Source organism: Musca domestica, unplaced genomic scaffold (genome assembly GCF_030504385.1).
Source record: "Musca domestica strain aabys unplaced genomic scaffold, Musca_domestica.polishedcontigs.V.1.1 78, whole genome shotgun sequence".
Taxonomy (NCBI): Eukaryota; Metazoa; Arthropoda; class Insecta; order Diptera; family Muscidae; genus Musca; species Musca domestica.
In genome coordinates this window covers 480,995-486,661 of record NW_026712403.1, presented here as the reverse complement: position 1 = coordinate 486,661, position 5,667 = coordinate 480,995, and the positions used below count along the sequence as shown (strand labels likewise).

The following is a 5,667-nucleotide window of genomic DNA, read 5'->3' as shown; positions in this document are numbered from 1 at the left end:
TCTAATCCAATCAATCAGACCTACTCTCTTAATGTTTGGTGTCAAACTTTTCCACCTTTTCTCCCTAACAAAATTTATTTTTACCGACGAAGATCTGTTTCTCTGAAATACTTATTTATTTAAATGTAATGTTCATTAAAATACCATTAGGCCGGTGCCCGTTTTGTAAGGCATTTGCTTTGTATTTGTCAGTTTACGTAAAAATTTACAAGGTGGGTTTGACACTATATAAAATTTGCAGATTTATTTGCTTCCACGAAGGAACAACATTCCAGGCGACGAATTTCGACCTCCGCTGTACGAAATTCGGTGTATTGACAAAAGGGTACGAAAATTAATCTTTTGTCAACACTTATCCCTCCAAAGAAACTATGTGTGCGTAGCCTTCTCATGACCCATATGCATACAGGCACACATTTGTCATTTTAATCGCATAAGGCATAGCATTGGAATTTGTTTTACTTTAGCCTGCCCCCCGCAAAAAAAGGACATATGACAAAAGGTTCCCTCAGCATTTTAGACAATTAAAAATTGTCATTTCACACTTCTTGTGAAAGTCAACAGCGGACCCAAATCAATGACCCAACAAAATCCCACCTGTCTGACAGCTGCCAAGTCGAAGGCCTGCTCAGCTGAGATTCGAGACGATTATTAAAATACCATTAACAACTACTTGTCATTTATCAACTCTGAAAAACTTTGTGTCATGGCAAAAAAGGCTGGCTGGTGTTTATCAAAATTTGGGTGGGGGAGGAGGACGGTAAGAGGTGGATACAAGATGGAAGTGAGTTTCCCCAAACATTGACATACATGTTTGTTTAATGACTCGGAAATTATGCAGTGATTACAACGACATGTAACCAACCATATGATGCTATGAGGCTGTGTGTGTGTGGCGAGTTTTATGATGCCAAACTCTCACTTTACTTGGATTTTTATCTCAATCTCTTCCTGGCACACCAGACGCTGCTAATAGTTGCCCACAAGATAATTATTTGATTACAATTAATTTGGCTTGTACGGCGGGTAATGGCATGGTGTGGGTCATAATTATTGCCTTTATAATTATCTTCGAAAATTAATTATGTCTGTGTAGGACATCTATGAGGGATTATTTAACTATTTATGAATGTTGTTGAAGTAAATTAGGGTCTTTTGAACATATATTTCATAGGTTGATGTTTTTTTATACCTTAAGGCATTATGCGGGGAAGGTATTAAAACTTAATTTGGGTCAATCGGTTGTAAGCAGTAAATGAGCGAAATAGTGGTTGTAAATTCAATTACAACATATATACATGTTATATTATATATTTTTATACACACCATCTTGGAAAGGAGGGTATATTAACTTTGTCATTCCGTTTGTAACATTCCTAAATATTAATCTTAGACCCCATAAAGCATATATATTCATTATCAGCATACAATTCTTAGTCGATTTAACGATGTCCGTCTGTCTGCCTGTAGAAAATACCATACAACCCACATTATTTGACGTAGACATTCAAAATTTGGCACAACAATTTTTATTGGGTCTACGATGGTTGGTATTGAAAATGAGATGTATCGGTTCACGTTTTGGTACCTCCCGATATTGGGTATTTTGATGATTTTTGCCATATTCTTTTCACGGATTTGTCTAAAATTGGTATATGTAGATCATAATAGGTTCTACTTTCACAGGTGTAGCATTGCATGTATAGGTCCACGTTTTCGTATAGCCCACATATAACGGTACCTACCGATATTCGGTATTTTGATGATTTATGCCACATTTTTCCACGGATTTGTCTAAAAATTGGAATTGTTGGTCATAATTGGTTCTAGCTCGTGTGGAGAAACATTGAAGGTATAGGTCCACGTTTTGACCCATAGACGGTACCTCGTGATATTTGGTATTTTTATGAGTTTTGCCTTTTTTCATGGATTTGTCTTAAAATTGGTATCTGTGGGTCATAATGGGTTCTAGTTCGTATGGGAAACATTTTATGTAAAGGTCCACGTTTTTGTATAGACTCCAAACAACGGTACCTCCCGCTACCCCACATAGTGGTAAGGGTATTATGTCTTTGCGCATTTGTTTGTAACATAGAGAAAGAAGCGAGTTACTTTTGAGCTTTTCATAGAAACACTTTCTGAGTCGATTCATGCATGTCTGTCTGTTCGTCCGTACATTTTTATGAAAAACCAGTAAGGAAAGCTCAAAAGTCGGGCGGGGCCGACTATATGATACCCTACACCACTATGCATATTTAGTAGAGCTCTCGTAAAAAGGTTTATACAGGGCATTACAGAGCTCTATGAGATATTTGGTACAAAATCAAAATCTATCTAATTCTATCGTGCATTTTACGAACTATAGCTATATCTGAACCGGGTTTCTCCAAATTTTACGTATTAGCTTCTAGACTGGTGATTTGGGCTGATATTGACCATTTAGTGCACATTTAACCCGAAATCGGATGAAGATATATATGGGAGCTATATCTAAATTTGATCCGATTCTCACCAATTTCAATAGGGTTCGTCCTTGGGCCAAAAAAATATTGTTTGGAAAATTTCATCTCAATCGGATAATAAATGCGACCTGCATTTTGTTCACAAGAATACATGGACAGACGGACGGACGGACAGACGGACGGACATGCATAAATCGACTCAGAAAGTGATTCTATGAAGGTTCTCAAAAGTAACTATGGGTCTATCTCGTTTCCTTCTCCATGTTACAAACAAATGCACAAAGACATAATACCCTTACCACTATGTGGTGTAGGGTATAAAAATGCAGGTCGCATTTATTATCCGATTGGGATGAAATTTTCCAAATAATATTTGTTTCGCCCAATAATGGTACCTCCCGATATTCGGTAGTTTGATGATCTTAGCGACATTATTTACCAGATTTTTTTTTCAAATTTAGTATTCGTAATAGATACTACAGCCTATGACAGAAAATTATCTGTGCAGGTCCACGTTTTTTAACTCCCATAGTTCCTCCTTATATTCGGAATTTTGATACATTATAAACAAATTTTTTCAAGTTTCGCTTTTGAATATTGTAATAGCTAATGTCAAAAGTTGCGTATGCAGGTCCACGTCCTCATATAGACCCTAATATAACAGCTACATTCGGTATTTTAAAGATTTTAACAGAATTTTTAAGGGTTTTTATTGTTTTTGAGAATTGCCAAATTCGTTTCAAATGGTGGAGGGTATTCAAAGTTCGACCCGGCCGAAATTACAGCTTTTTTACTTGTTTGTTATTTAAAGTTTTAACACCTTTCTGGGGCAGTTACCAAAAAAATTGGGCTCATATTCGCCATCTTCACACCATATCTTGTGTAAATAGAAATATTGCTATGTGTGAAATTTGAAGAGAATCTTATGCTTATTTCGCATTTTATGAATAACATAATCGTTCAAAATTTTGACCCGTTATGGGGGTGGTACCAGAAGGTGTGGATCGACATTGCCCGTCTCCAAACTCAATCTAAGTTTGACAATAGTTTTACGATGTACCAATTTTTGATCAAATCGGATATTTATTTCAAGAGTTTTCGTGCGCACCAGGTAGACAGATAGTCGAACGGACGGAAGACTCCAAATGTCCTGAAACTGTTATTTCTATGAGGCATGTTTATACCCTCTGTAGCCATATGGCTGAGGATACAAAAAGGTCAAAAAAGATCCCTTTAATGGCTCCCTTGGTTTACACCTTTTTTTTTCCTAAAATGCACGGATTCCAAAGAATCTTAATCGGAAAATTTCCAAAAAAAAAAAAAAAAAGATTAAGATGGGGGAGGGGATTTTTCTCCTCTATTTTGGTTACTTAGAGTTACTTCAAAACAATTCCATTAAAAATATGTGGCTAAAATCATAATATCGGCAGGTGACGTTATATGAGTTCTTAAACATCTTAAATCAGACGGTGTCATTGTATTGGTGTTCCTCGTAATTGTAGACGATTAGTTCACACATAGAAAATAAATACAAAATATGAGCTGATATGAAATAGTCATGCCAGGTTGACCCCTAAAAGATCTTCACATGTTTGTTATATTTCATCACAAAATTGCTCTGTCGCTAGATTTTTGCCCCAATCTCAAAATTCCCAAAATTCCAAAAATTTCCAATTTGGAAAAAATTCCAAATATCGACAACGCAACTTTTTTGGGACCTCCATAACAAATTATACACATTTTGAATTCTCATAAATCTCATGTAACTAGAGGGGTGTATCCGAATTGGACTTCATGTTTCTATGAAATTGGAAAATAATGTTCGATCGAAAAATTTAATTCAAAATAAACTCTACCAAAAATAATTTAAATTGAACTTGGAAAATTTCATTTCCTGTCATTGATGCCTGACATATTCTACGTGTACAACATACAAAAATTCTTTAAATATTGTTATTTTACTTATGAAATACCTGAAGAATATTTAAGAGAATTGTTGGTAAACAATTGAAATTTAATTGCTTTCACTGCTCTTCTTTTCGTATAGTTTGCCTATCAAGCTTTTAAGTGATAGTTTAACTCTCGCATACACACGTACGGCTGTGAGCTGTAAAAAGTTTAAAAGAATTCAACAATTACTTACTGTTTTTCCCTGTAAGTCATTCACTCGACAATGCAGGTAGACTCTGGCGCCCAATTGGGTGCTCACATTCACGGTGGTATAGGGATCGGCAAAGAAGGGGAATGGTTCGTGGGTTGTTGTTTCGGTTAATTCGAGCTCCTCATCCTCGGGGGTGTCGGTGAAGGGCGATGAAAATTCTTGCCAAAAATTCTTCGGAAATGTATCAAATGGATCTCCGGCTCGAGGACGTTTTACTGGAAAAACAGACATACACACACAAACAAACAACAAATAATGAATACCAACCAATTAAAAAGAGAAACAAATGATTTTTTCGCAATATGTGTGTACGGGTATGCATGGGATATAACAATGGTTTGTGGTGTATTTGTATGTGTGTGTTGGATCTATACTTACAGGGTGTTGAAGATGAAGCAAAATGCTGTATTGCTGAATAAACAATTGCAAATATCAAAATATTTTTCGATTCCATATCTGAAATTGGGAAAGGGAAACGTAAACGAATGTTTTAATGGTTTCCATTTTAAATATGGGAATGTTATATTGTCTATGGATTAGAAATTTCTTAGATGTAGACTGGGTATCAGTTACGCTTATTCATTTGCAATGCCACTGATATTGAAGAAAAACATTTTAGTTGTTCATCTGGAAATTTGAAATAAGATTAAAACCAGCATTGAAATTTCTAATAACCTACCACTTTTGAGCAATTGGCGAATATTTATCAGAATTAACGATTACTTACAACTCGACATTTATACATTATGAAAGTATTGGCAATTACACTGAGCGACAGATTTCATTTTTTCAATAAATACGCTGAAAATCCAGCAGATTATGAAAGTAGAGCTAAACCAGTAAGGAAAAGTGAAAAGACGGACGGGGCCGATTATATGATACCCTACACCACCAGGCATGTTAAGTAGAGCTCTTACAACAAAAATAATTTATTTGAAGTAGATCACACAACCTATCAACATTTGGCTTTAGAGCAGTTATAGTTTGGTTTCTAACTAATATACCGGAGTCATATCCAATTCTGAATTGATTTTCTCTAAATTT

The 5,667-nt window shown here is 35.5% G+C and overlaps 1 pseudogene; it reads right to left on the bottom strand.

Moving 5' to 3' along the window:
* LOC131800463 (uncharacterized) overlaps positions 1-5,077 on the bottom strand; it is a 130,068-nt pseudogene extending 124,991 nt beyond the window's left edge.
* Positions 5,078-5,667: the final 590 nt, after the last annotated feature.